This window comes from Schistocerca gregaria, chromosome 3 (genome assembly GCF_023897955.1).
Source record: "Schistocerca gregaria isolate iqSchGreg1 chromosome 3, iqSchGreg1.2, whole genome shotgun sequence".
NCBI classification, from domain to species: Eukaryota; Metazoa; Arthropoda; class Insecta; order Orthoptera; family Acrididae; genus Schistocerca; species Schistocerca gregaria.
In genome coordinates, this window is record NC_064922.1 from 828,406,419 (window position 1) to 828,420,229 (window position 13,811).

Here is a 13,811-nt window from a genome sequence, read left to right on the forward strand (position 1 = left end):
ATTTTTGTCTCTTCGGAAGCTTCTCTGTATTAGCGCTGGTCAATTGCGGTACTGCTGAGTTCCCTGTAATCTTACCATCTTCAGTAATTTTCTGTTCTCAATGAAATGAAATGATCGTGTGGCAATGGATGACCGGAGGCCCCACCCGGAGAAGTTCGACCGCCGGGTTGCATGTCTTATTTCAGGTGACGCCCGATTGGGCGACATGCCTGTCGGTGATGTTGAGAAGAACACAACACTCAGTCCACAAGGGGAGAAAATCCCCCAACAGGCCGGGAATCGAACCCGGGCCCGCTGCATAGTAGACAATCACGTTACCACTTAGCTAAGCAGGCGGACTCTGTCCTCAATGATTTGTATGGTTTCGTTAGTAAGTCAGTTATATTTGTTCTTCATTTTTTTGCTATCCTTGGCTACTTCCTCAGCTGTTTTAGCTAACGTCTCCTTCAGTAAATTTCACTGCTTTGCAGATGTAATATTTTCTGACTGATCTATCGAAAGTGTTTCTTGGACTCGATTCCTAAAATTTTCATAATTACTGATCTGTCGAAAGTAATTTAAAAATCAGGCTTTTGCTCTAATCTTCTTGCCTTTGGGGTTGTGTCTTTTCGTTTCAACAGTTTCGTTCTCAGTTCTAGACACAGAAACTGGTGGTCAGAACCACAGTTGGCACCGCAAAGATTCCTAATGTTTTTGACTGACGATCTCCATCTCAAGGTAATCAAGAATAGTCAGTCTGATTATGGCTGGCCATCACGGAGGGGTTAACCGTTAAAATTCCGAGAGCACACTTTCCTATAAGAGTTAATCAATATACTGATTCGTCTGGTGTATATATCGCCATGAGAAGATGAAGGTAAAATTAGAGTGATTCGGACTCACAAAGAGAGTCAGAAACGATCGTTCTTCCTAAAATGCACTCACTTCTGACATAGGAAACGTGAGAAGCGATGATAGCAGACAAAATGGCTCTGAGCACTATGGGACTCAACTGCTGTGGTCATTAGTCCCCTAGAACTTAGAACTACTTAAACCTAACTAACCTAAGGACATCACACACATCCATGCCCGAGGCAGGATTCGAACCTGCGACCGTAGCAGTCGCATGGTTCCGGACTGCGCGCCTAGAACCGCGAGACCACCGCGGCCGGCGATAGCAGACAGAGACTACCTCCGACCAACAACTAGAAGGTCGCTTGGGACGTATAGATGGAGATGCATATTTCCAATTGGCAGTGAATATTCATAAATTCTGTGTTGTTGACGCGCCACGCGCTGCCAACAGCTGTCACTGAAGAGCATTGCGTTAAGCCCGATTTACACGGAACGAGCGACACCATCAAGAAGGAAGTCCCTTCCACTGCAGCACTCCACACCATACACGGTCCAACTATGAAAAATCGTTTAAACGGCACATTTATGCCTAGTCGCCAGCTCTTCGTGTCTATTACGTTTGTTGTCAAGCAAGTGAGCGGTGACTTTGTTGTTCCAACAATTGAATCGACGGCTTAAATTCACTTTTCGAGACTATCAATTATTTTATGTGCTTTGTAATATTTATTTTTATTTTACACGGACGCCATGACGCTGTATTTAATGTTTTCCATGCAGTTCAAATGAAACTAAGTCGCTTACATGTGTAAATTATCCTGTAACAAAGTATGGAAATCTTGGACAGCCCAACATAAATGTTGATTTTCTGTTGCCAGTATTATGTTATTCGATTAAGACAAGTTTTTCCTGTAATGAGAAGACACTTTGTGGCTCACCTCTAATTAAATCGTGAATGCATGTTTAAGTGAACAAGAACAGAATTACATTCATTTCTTCGCACGATCGTCTTATCGTTTAAATTTCAGTGAGTGTTTACATGAGATGTTTCGTCCGTTAGCTACATGTGAATATACTACAAGGTTTCGCTGAACAGGAGGGACAATTCACAGAGAACTTCGCGCTATTTGTCAGCAGCTCCCCCCCCCCCCCCCCCCCCAATCCGCCGTCTGCACATGATCGAAGCGTCTTCGTTCGCGTTAGAACAGCATCCATCGTATTCCGTCTAAAAGCGATCGTACGCGCGAGTCTTGTGCAAGTGGTCCCATCCACACGGAAGAGGCCGGCGGAACCGTTGCATCGTGGGTAATCTTGCGAGCACACACGTCCCATTTAGAACGCGCTTTACCCTGTATGCGTGCGCAAATCTGTTCGCCCGTCCATGTGTGTGTGTGTGTGTGTGTGGGTGGGTGTGTGTGTGTGTGTGTGTGGGCGTACTGCAACAAGATCTCAAAAATTTAAGGCAAATCTGTTTAAAGATGAAAAGATGTCCCCAGCCCGAAGAGTGATTTGAGACAACACAGTGCTTTATTAAGCATTGTCAAAATGGAAGTAATATTTCCTTACCCTCCTCTGACTTTTGAACTTACCTACAGTCATACAGAGACCTATGATTCATCATATACTCCGAAGCACAGTGCAATAAGGCGTTTTTCACATTAACAGATCATTCCCAGGAAAAAAACTTACTTGGAAAACTGCAAACATTCATTCTCAAACTGGAATCTAGAACTCTTCCTGACCTCCCTACATACCATTCCACACATTAACTTGGAAGTGAGCCTAATGTATAACGATCTCGACTGACTAAAAATTTTAAGCACCCAGAACGGAAGCAGGAAACTAAATAAAATTTACATATGATTGCGTAGTGTCTGTTCTTTCAGACATGTCCGAAAGAACAGAAACCATGCAATCAGACATAACTGATTCACCTAGTTGGGCAATGAATCCACCTTCTTCAGTGAGGACGCACTTATACGTCCGACCTCTTGTGGAATCTAAGAGTAGCGAATATGGAGTCAATGGACAGGAACAGTGCTATAAAGCCGTTGTTGCCTCTACAGAGAGAAGATGGTGTACAACTGTTGACACTGGCTCTTGTTATCCCGGATACCGGCACTGAGTGGAGTTGACGTCTGAGCCGGTTTCACACGTATTCTATCGCCTACAGATCTGGGGAAGTTGCTGGCCACAGAAGCACCTCAGCGCAGAAAGCTCATAGAGACACGTGCGATCAGTGGACGAGGACTGTCCTTTTGAAAAATGTCGACGCGGGACTGTCGCCTGAGACAGCACGCGAGGAGGCAGGGTGTCCGTGACGCACTGTCGTGCCATCACAGTAGCCGTAATCACTGCCAGAGGTGTCAGAAAATCATTCTCCATGGCTCCAAACTAGTAGTAACAACGCCGTCCGTCTGCAGAACATCGTAAAATGGTGCCTCTCTCCAAGTCGCCGACGATAATCATTCGAGGTAGTGCAAAGCCGCGATTCTCGCTCAACACAACGCGACGCCATTCGTCGGCAAACCATGCTTTCCGGTCACAGCATCATCAGAACCGTTCCAAATACAAATGTGTTGTGGTTTTAAGGACATGCTACGTATTGGACAGTAATTCTTTAGTCCGGCTGTTGCTGTTCTCTGAGCAGTGGTGCAGATGACACAAAATGTAGCCGGGAGCCCATCAGCTATCCTCGGATGGCAGGAGCAGATGTGGAGGGATTAAGTTGTATTTAGTGCACAATACGACGATCCTCCATTGTGGTGTTCACATGTGATCGACCGGAACATTGACGACGGGGATGCCTTCCTTCATGTTCCAATGCAGGCTAACATCGGGTCACTGTCATATCCGAATGCCCCACAAATCTGGATATAGCACGATTCGACCAGCCGACCAAATGGAGGTCCGCAGTATGACCCCTTTCACATTCTGTCAGTTCCTGACAACACTGCCTCGCTCTAGTACACGACATTTCCGTGTCCTTCGTAATAATGTTTCAAAATTTTGACGTTGTTCACGTACCTCGCACACCCTACCACGCCTAGTACCAACGATAAAAGCGAATAACACTAATGCACCTAGGTAGCCGTTTTACCTTTCACAGAGATTTCCAACTCTAACCATTTACATACCCGGCATATCATCTGGGTGCTTCACTTTTTTGTCAGGCAGTGTAGGGTAAAGAAGGGTAAAGTGGCCAGGTTAGTAGAAGTGGCCACTTCTTATTTCATGTCTTCACCATTGCTATTTTCTACCGAGAAGTGGCCAGACGAACTATAATCGACACCATTCGTGTTGTCAGTGACGCTGAGAAAGGTAGCTTTCTCCCTTACGTTTATGTGAAAACATTTACGTTTTTCGATCGTTTGATGTAAGGTATGCCTCTCATATTAATTTAGCTGCTGCACTGTACAGCAATAGGTTTTTGCGATATCATCGTTCGCGCAATGCCTTTTCATTCGGTTGCACCGTTTTGCGTGTGAGCCACTGATACAGACATGGCGTCCGATCGGGAAACTGTCCACGCTACACGTCGGGAAAAGTGGCCACCTTGGCCAAGGTGGCAACTTTTCCCGACAGATGGCCACTAGTTCCGACAATTCATTTTCAGTCTGTTTGTGCCAATGAGAAGTAGCTAATTCCGTATTTTACGCGTAGTATAACAACTGAAATTGAAACACTTGAAATCGTTTTTACTCACAAAACTAATATCCGTTATACTGCTCCCCTGCAAGCATTTCAAGAGCTTCAAGATGCCAAGAAAATACATCCACAAAACAGAGCAACAAACATGGGCGTATATTGTTTTGCAAAAAGTAATTTAAGCAGTAAACAATGATAACACGTGTTTCTCAGCAGCAGCAAAACAATCCAACATTCCAAGTAATACGCTAAAACGAAGAGTTATAGGGAGAAATTGACGTGCATTTGGCAGTAAAAAGATTATGGGTACCTTAAGGGCAGTGACTAGTGAAGAAGAAGAGTAAAATATCCTTAATTACATTTACGATGGAAAGCAGTTTTACGGAATTACAGTGAAAGGCCTGCGGCGATTAGCATTCCAGTTGGCACAGCACAACAAAATATCACACCGTTTCAGTAAACAGTGTGAAATGGCAGGCAAAGGCTGGGTAGATGAGATGACGAACCTGTAAACTCTGGGCTCACGAACTGTGCGCCGGATGTGATGAGGACGATGATAACTTCACGAACAAATTTTGGACATGACTTGATATTGTTTGTGGGCGGATGAGCTGTGAGTGTCTTACACTAACATAGTGACCCATAATTAATACTTTATTTCTCTATTTATATCATTACGAACTGTTGACCTTTATGCCACAATATTGTATTGCAATACGTTTCCTTCTCATTTGCATTATTGTTCTTCTAATAATAATCAATAGTGAAATAACTATAAGCCTACCCATTTTTTAAAACTAAACTGCCTATTTGGGAATGGTGGCAAAGGTCTGGCCGCATTACCCCGTTTGGTAGGGAAAAGTGGCCTGTGTGTAAGCATTCAGAAAAACGTTTATATATCCAGTAAAATGCACACGTTGCTTAGCTATAAATTGTAAGATATAAGATCAGCCAGTTATGCAAAACACCGTTTTTTTCAAGTTCCCAAATATGTTTCAACACCACTGTACCATCGTCAGTGGGTTTCCGTTTATTTAATCTTTACACTTGGTGTGTTGGGACACACAACAACCACAATTACGCTGTGTTTTGGTGAACTGCAAAGTGCTTTTACGACCTTATTTGTGAAAAATACGTGTTATGAAACTTCCTGGCAGATTAAAATTGTGTGCCGGACCGACACTGGAACTCGGGACCTCTGCCTTTCGCGAACAACTGCTCTACCAACTGAGCTACCCACACGCTTTACTTCTGACAGTACCTCGTCTCCTACCTTCCAAACTTTACAGAAGCTCTCTTGCGAACCTTGCAGAACTAGCACTCCTGAAAGAAATGATATTGCGGAGACATGGCTTAGCCACAGACTGGGGGATGTTAGCAGAATGAGTCTCGGTCCGGCAGAGAGTTTTAATCTGCCAGGAAGTTTCATAACACGTATTTTTCATTCTGAATACGTGTTATGTTTACGTGTGCATCACGACAGCTCACGATGATGCTGAGAATAAAAGGGCTTACTAAACAAAAACATGACATGCTACCTGTAATAAATAATACACAGGTGGTCCTGATAAATCATGCATACCAAGTGTAAAGATTAAAAGAACAGAAACCCATTCATGAAGGCACAGTGGTGCTGCAACATGTTTGGGAACTTGGAAAAAACGGTGTTTTGCATAACCGGCGGGCCTTACATCTTACAATTTTAACTACAAACACGGTAAACATAAGGAGTTGCAAATCCAGATTATGAATATTAGCTATAAATATTTGGTGTTATACCTTACAGTACGTACATTCGAGATGTAGATGCCATAAGCTTCAGTTAAAAGTGTTGTTTCATGAAAATTCAATTTCATTTGAAGTAGCCACTTTTCCCCACCTTCCTCTAACAGTGTCTTGCACTCAGTACTAATACAGGGTGGCGCACGAAATGTGTTACCAATTGTTTCTTTCACAATTTATGACGCACATTAGATATCTCGCTGGGATCTCTACAGCAGTACCAGCAGAGCTTGGAAAAACAAATGAGTTACGAATTGACGTGTAATTCACGATACTGCCGCTAGGAGACTAGTAAGCAGCAATGGCTGTCAACGGAAGACTGACGACACAGCAACGATCGACAATTGTGTTACTTTTTCATGAAACGAAAAGCCTTGTTGTGACTCAGAGGCGTTTTCGACAATAGTTTTACAGACGATGGGTCCCTTGCAAGAAGACTATCCTCAGGTTGTACGGTTAATTTGTACAGGAAGGAACAGTACTGGAAGGGAAGCAACCTCGGCCTAAGCCTCTTTGTTCGCCGGAGAATATTGAGTTGCTGTACAGAGAAATCCCGGTAAATCGTGTAGAAAGGCAGCAGTGCAACTGGGAATATCCAGACGCTCCGTTCAATGCATTCTTAAAAGTGACCTCCATTTGTATCCATGCAAGATGACCTGCGCACAGAAGCTCACTGAAGAACACAAGTAGCAGAGACTACTGTTTGCTCAGTGGGCGTAGGATAGGGAAGAAACTCTCATTCAACGTTTGGTTTTCAGGCGAGGCGCATTTTCATTTAGACGGTGTGGTTAACAAACAAAATGTCACAGACTTATTGGACCCTACTTCCTTGAAGAGACTGTGAACAGCGAGCGTCATTTGAGCATGCTTCGGAATAGCTTCATTCTCCAGCTTCTTGCTACTGCCTTGCCCTTCAACACGCAGTGGTTCATGTAAGATGGTGCAAGGCCACATACCGCAAACACTGTGTTGGAGTGTTTACACGAGCATTTCGACATGCGGATAATTTCACTCAGGTTTTCAGGTCGCTTCAATGACGGACAAAATTGGCCCCCCAATAGTCCAGGTCTCAATCTGTGTGACTTTTTTCTTTGGGCGTACCTAAAGGAAAAAATTTTGCCGAAACGTCCACGTGATTTAATGGAGCTTCTTCAAGCTTGCAGTGAAATTACGGAAGACATGTGCCGTAGGGTAATCACTAACTTCAGTGTTCGTTTGAAGGAAGTTAGGAAACGAAATGGTCGACATATTGAGCATGTGCTGAGTTAGAACAAATCTCCATGGACGTCTCTTCTTTGTAGTATATGTTCCTTTCAGACTGTATTAACAATGAAGTTTATATTCAAAAACAAAATGGTAACACATTTCCTGCGCCACCCTGTAGCAGATTTTTCCAAGCACCATCAACGAAGGAATGGGCGAAAGAAAGTACAAACGATACGATCGAAACTGTCCCGTCTTTAACACGCGGTGCAGCTGACGTAAGGGAACTTAAAGGTAGAGCCACAGGATCTCCAACGTAATAGCTGTTCATTTACAACTGAGGTAATTGTGATAGAAATTTTCATTTAGGGCAGTTAATAGATTCACTCCTCTGTGGGTCACTTAAGAAGTAATGGGCAAAAAATAGTACAAAGGATATGGTAATGGATGAATTTGCATGTTTCGTTTTTCATAAGTGATGCATGGTGTGGGGTACGCGTCCTATATTAATATTTGCTGAAAGCAAACACTTCGTGAACGGAAACACGTACTAACGGACGGCTACCGCCGGCGCAGATACGATCGGCAGGGGGTGCATGCCGCCACGACGTCCGCTTGCGGGCCATGTGCGCCACGTTGCGCCATCCACAGGTGTCCATTAAGGGGGCGGTCGGCGGGAGGGACCGAATCTGACAGACAGCCGGCGGCAAGCGGGAAGCGGGAAGCCGCCTGCGTCTGACGTCACGTCAAAACAATGACAGCGCGTCGTGGTGTGGTGCGGGCTCCACTCGCTGCCGGTGACTCGGTCGCAGTGAGCAGAAATGTTGCAGTGTGGAGGAATAACACGCTGTTGAAGCCCACCGCTTGGTGCCGTTTGAAGAGTTCGTGTCGCGATGTTGAATGTCAGGTAAGTTTGGTGCTGCTTGCCTTACGTTGTATTGTTGCAGTATATTCTGACTTTCAATATGGCGTCCGTGTCGGACTTCCACTCAGTTGCTCCTTCCGCGGATTACCGATGAACCTCCAAGAAGCTGCATCAACCACAGTGCAACACATTCCGTTACAGGTCGACGGGAGATGTCCATCGAGCCATTACCAATATTTGGTATAGATCTACAGATAGCTTTGAAACAGAATATTAATCTTCACATGTTTTTTTTTTTTCCTTTTTCTCATTTGTCGCGATATTTGCAGTGTTAGTCGCAGGCAGCGTGTGTCACGCTAAACATGTATGTTAATAGTAATGTTTGTCAGTCGGCTGTCTGCTGTTTGTTGATTCTAGTTTTCGATCTTAAATAAAAAAAGGTTCAAATGGATCTGAGCACTATGGGACTTAACACCTGAGGTCATCAGTCCCCTAGAACTTAGAACTACTAAAACCTAACTAACCTAAGGACATCACACACAACCATTCCCGAGGCAGGATTCGAACCTGCGACCATAGCGGCCGCGCGGTTCTAGACTGAAGCGCCTATAACCGCTCGGCCACAGCGGCCGGCTTTCGATCTTCCTTCCAGTTCCATTTTTTAATGGTCAGCATTTTTCTTCTACTTTGAACTTCAGTAGCCTCCTTCTTTCTGCCCTACTGACTATAGAGTATGATTATTTTTCTCTTTTGTGATAGTGGATGGTAATGTATGCAGCGTGATATTCAACGACTTTTAATCAAACCAACCTCCAGTTTCGTTAGTCTGTTATTAAGATAACAATAAAAGCTATCAACAATGGCATACATCTACTGATCATAGGAATCAGTGATCAAAGTCTGCCTTTACAGCCGATTTTTAAATTGGAAACGTTGCTGATGTGTAACGGTACAGTGTTTCCAACACAGCTACAATCTGTTTCTTTTTCTGATTTTATCGGGTCACAACATGAATATCAAACAGTCCAAATGTCTGTTCCTGAAGTTTGAATGAAACGCGGAAAAGGCTTTTTCTTTATTTTTCGTGTAATATATTTGCTATGATGGAAGAATCAATAGTCAAAATACGCTTTAAAAAAAACAAATAGATTAAAAAAATACAGTTGCTAATAGTAAAATGTGATACTCCTGAAAAAGTATACTCGTGTTGGTTAATATTCTAGAATTAAGTATTACGTCCTCAACGAATTCGGAACATAGCTTTCTGTCTGTGCGAATACTGTTCAGTAAATAACGAGACAAACCGTGTTACTATGAAATGTATTGATTAGTACTAGATTATAGGCTATAGCAGCAACCTAAAGGATAAATTCAGTAAGCTGGTTGAAAATAATAAAAACAAACAGAATCTTTTTTCTTCATTTCAAAAAGTAGACTCATCTCGAAACGTGAAAGACAGACGAACAATGTGCGATGCTAAGGTGCTTGGTATTTCAAGGCGGAACCGCGCGACCGCTACGGTCGCAGGTTCGAATCCTGCCTCGGGCATGGACGTGTCTGATGTCCTCAGGTTAGTTAGGTTTAAGTAGTTCTAAGTTCTAGGGGATTGATGACCTTAGATGTTAAGTCCCATAGCGCTCAGAGCCATTTGAACCGTTTTGAGCCATATTTGAAGGCGCTAAACCGCATAAAACCGTATAAAACTCATGACAGTTAATGATTTGTGTAATTTTTGGGCTGGAACTGTGAATTAAATCATTCATATCAACTTCATTATCGCTAAACGTGATCGAGGAGGGTTCCAGAATGTTGAATGAAGTCTAATGAGTCATTCGTCTTCGCATTTCATCTGAACTCAAACAACAGTTTTAAAAGATTTTATCTACTTTACCTGTTAAGTTATAAGTTCTGATGAAACATGGTTTCACCTCCTTGAATTTCGATCCATGTAGTAAAGTCTTAAATTGAATCAATCGGATTCGCTCCCTAAGAAATTTTTTTTCGCTGAAGTGATGTAAACGGTTTTACGAAATACTCAGGGCACATTTCTTTGCTTCGAAGGACACAGTAAATGCCGCTATAACATTCTTCAACGTGAAAGCGAAGCCCACGATGGTAAGAAAACGCCACGGTGTTCTGTTCAAAGGTATGATAGCGCTCGTTGTCATAGTACCCAGGAAACACAGCAGTTGAAGCTCTGGAATCAAAAGTATTACCATATCCGTTTTAAGGCACCGATCTTGGAAAGCAGCACTAAATTCGGAAACTACAACGCTGTGAAGAAACCTGAATAGAACTGGACAGGCACCAGGGTTCATAATTATTTATGAGCGATGGGATTAATTCTTAGTCAAGTGTCATTTGCTATCGATTAGACTTGAGCGATGCTATCTCTGCTGCCGTCTCATTTTCAGTTACCTTAAACTGAACTAAACTGCAGAGACGTACATGAGGCACCCAGAACACTTCGTCGGATTCCAGTGTAACTTCACACACATACACACCATGTCTGGGTATGTAAACGGTTAGAGATGCAAATGTCTGTGACAGGCAGAATGGTCAGTAGAGTGCATTAGTGTTTTTCGTGTTGTTACCAGGCCGCGTGGGATATGCAGGATGTATCAAAAAGAATCATCCGATTTTAAAAAAATATTATAACTATTATGTTAATTGAGATATAGCGTGAAGAGCGTACTTTTGGAAAGAGCATACTCTCGAGTTTTACATGGTTTCCCGCTAGGTAGCAGCAGTATGCACCTACTTCAGTTCTAGCAAAAATGCTATCGTGACAATAGAAAACGTTTTGTGTTCTACGTTTTGCCCAGTGCGGGTCAGTAGTAAGAGTTCAGCGTGACTTTCATAGGTGTGGTTCCTCCTACAGCATTAGACAATGGCATGAACGATTCCGAGAAACAGGCTGTAGGCAAATTGCCTGAGCCTCTGAAACAGACGTCGAACGCATCCGCCATAGTCCCACAAGGAGACCACAGATATCCATTAGCAGTGCAGCTCTGCAGCTCAACATGCCCAAGATATCCGTCTGGCGTGTGTTGCGTCTACGTTTACACATGAAACCACACAAAATTCATCTGCGGTAAGCTCTTCGTGAAGTTAACAAACAACAACATGTGGAGTTCCGTAATTTCGTTTTTGGCAAGATGGGGGATGACAATTTTCTTCCAACCTTAATGTTTGGTCGCGAGGCAACATTCCAATTAAATGGAAAGGTCGACCGTCAGAATATGAGCATATGGAGTACAGAAAAACCACATGAAATTGTACAACATGAGAGGGACTCACCAAAATTTAATGTATTCTGTGCAGTTTCACTGGAGAAGGTGTGAGGTCCATTTTTCTTAACCGTGAACACTGTTATAGGCGGCACATATCTCAGTACGCTTGAGAACTTTCTTTTTCCATAGTTGTAGACTGATTCGAACGACCTCATTTACCAACAGGCTGGGACACCACCTTACTTGCATCTGGAAGTGCGAGAATTTTTAAATCAAAGGATTACTGAACGATGGTCGGTCGCACTGGCCTAAATGATGCAGCCTTATAATGCTAGCCTCCAAGGTCACCGGACCTGCCTGTGTGTGATTATTTCTTGTAAGGCTTTATAAAAGACTTTTTATGCGGCTCCGTTACCAACAACAATGAATGATAGTTACTATTAAATCAGTGAAATTCTTCCAATCCATCTGTGGCATAAATCAGCAAACCAGTGTTTAATAGTATTGGTTGAAAACAATCTTGGTTGCAATTTTAGTTTTTTTATTTATCAACTACGAGTTTCACCTTATTTAGGAATCTTCAGGCTGATCTTAATTTGAATCTTAGGACGACCTTTTAGACAGTGTAGCTAAAGGTCATCGTCGAGTACATCAGGCCAACATCGCCTTCGTTAAGCTCAATAAATACTTTCTAGATGGACGTGAGTGACTCCCAGACCTTCGTAACTCGTACACGGTCACAGGAGCAACTAATAGAATAAGATGAGGCTTAAGAAGTTCGCATAGTGCACCTCAGCGTCATGTGGTAGTACCTCTTTAGATGGCGCTGCCACGTATCTGCTGGTAAGAATACTATTAAAATCAGTCTCGATCACAAATTTATGTATTCTGGTAACCGGTTTCGACCACGCCTGTGGTCATCTTCAGACCAAAATGCTTTATAAGCAGAAGCATCCTTCTGGTGGCAGTGATTTACCACGAGAAGGAGGCTCCCGTTCATACAGCATTTTGGCCTGAAGATGACCATAGGCATGGTCGAAACCTGTTACCAGAATAAATAAATTTGTGATAAAGACAGATTTTAATAGTAGCTATTAGTAATAACATTGATCACTGTCTGCTCGCACGATGTATTCAAAAGCAAACAATGAATGAACTGAGACATGCATAACAGCAACTGTGGAAGGTGTAACTAAAGACATGCTCGATGCACTGTGGGAAAAATTTGAATACCGCATTGAAAAATGCCGTGCATCTCAAGGGAAGCATATTGAACACCTACAAAAAGGTACTGAAAAAACTTTTTGACTTTCCCGTTCATCAAAAAACGGAATTCATTGTATATGTTTATTAGTTTCGGAAACATAGACGTGCCAAATTCTTTTTGATACACCCTGTATAAGGGGTGTAAACAGTGACATATGTTGAGTGACCACCGTAAAGGACATGCAAATGCTGTGTACCCGTGTGAAACAGTGTTATCGGAACATGCAAAAGTTTGAAAGAGTCCTCGTTCTGGGTCTCCATTTGGCCGGCTGGTCGTATCGTGTAATATCCAGATCGGTGGGGCATCCATATGTGACAGTTGCTCGATGTTTGACTTCATGGGAACACGAGGGCTGTAACAGTAGTCGTCAAGAATCTCGTCGGCCCCGTCTGAACACCACAAGGCAGGGCTTACGTACTGGGCACCACGCATGTCGTAACCGCTTCGTAACTGCGCCTGCCATTCCGCACCAACAATCGAAGATTACCAGCAATAGCACTAGGTAATTACCGTCGCATGCGGAGCCTGCCGTTAACGCCACACCACAATCGGCTGCGTTTGAAGCGATGCCGTGGCTGAGTAGCTTGGAATGCTGATGAATGATATCGCACTGTGTTCAATGACGAATCGTGGTCCTGCACTACCCCATCCGACCATCGACGGCGAGTATGGCAGTCACCTTCGGAGAAGTCCCACTTCTGGAATGTTTTGGTGACACAGCGCTGTTACGCCTGGGATCTTGGTGTGAGAAGCCATCGGTTATGGCTTCAGATCGCAGATGGCAGTGTCTGACTGCACAACAATATGTCATCATGTGTTACACCTCTCATGTGACGGTATTGTGGTGCTGATTATTGAGAGGACAATGCTCGTCCATACATGGCACGTGTGTCTTTGAATTCTGTACATGATGTTGAGGTACTCCCATGGCCGGCAGGATTCCCAGATCTGTCTCTGACAGAGCAAGTGTGGGGGCCGCACT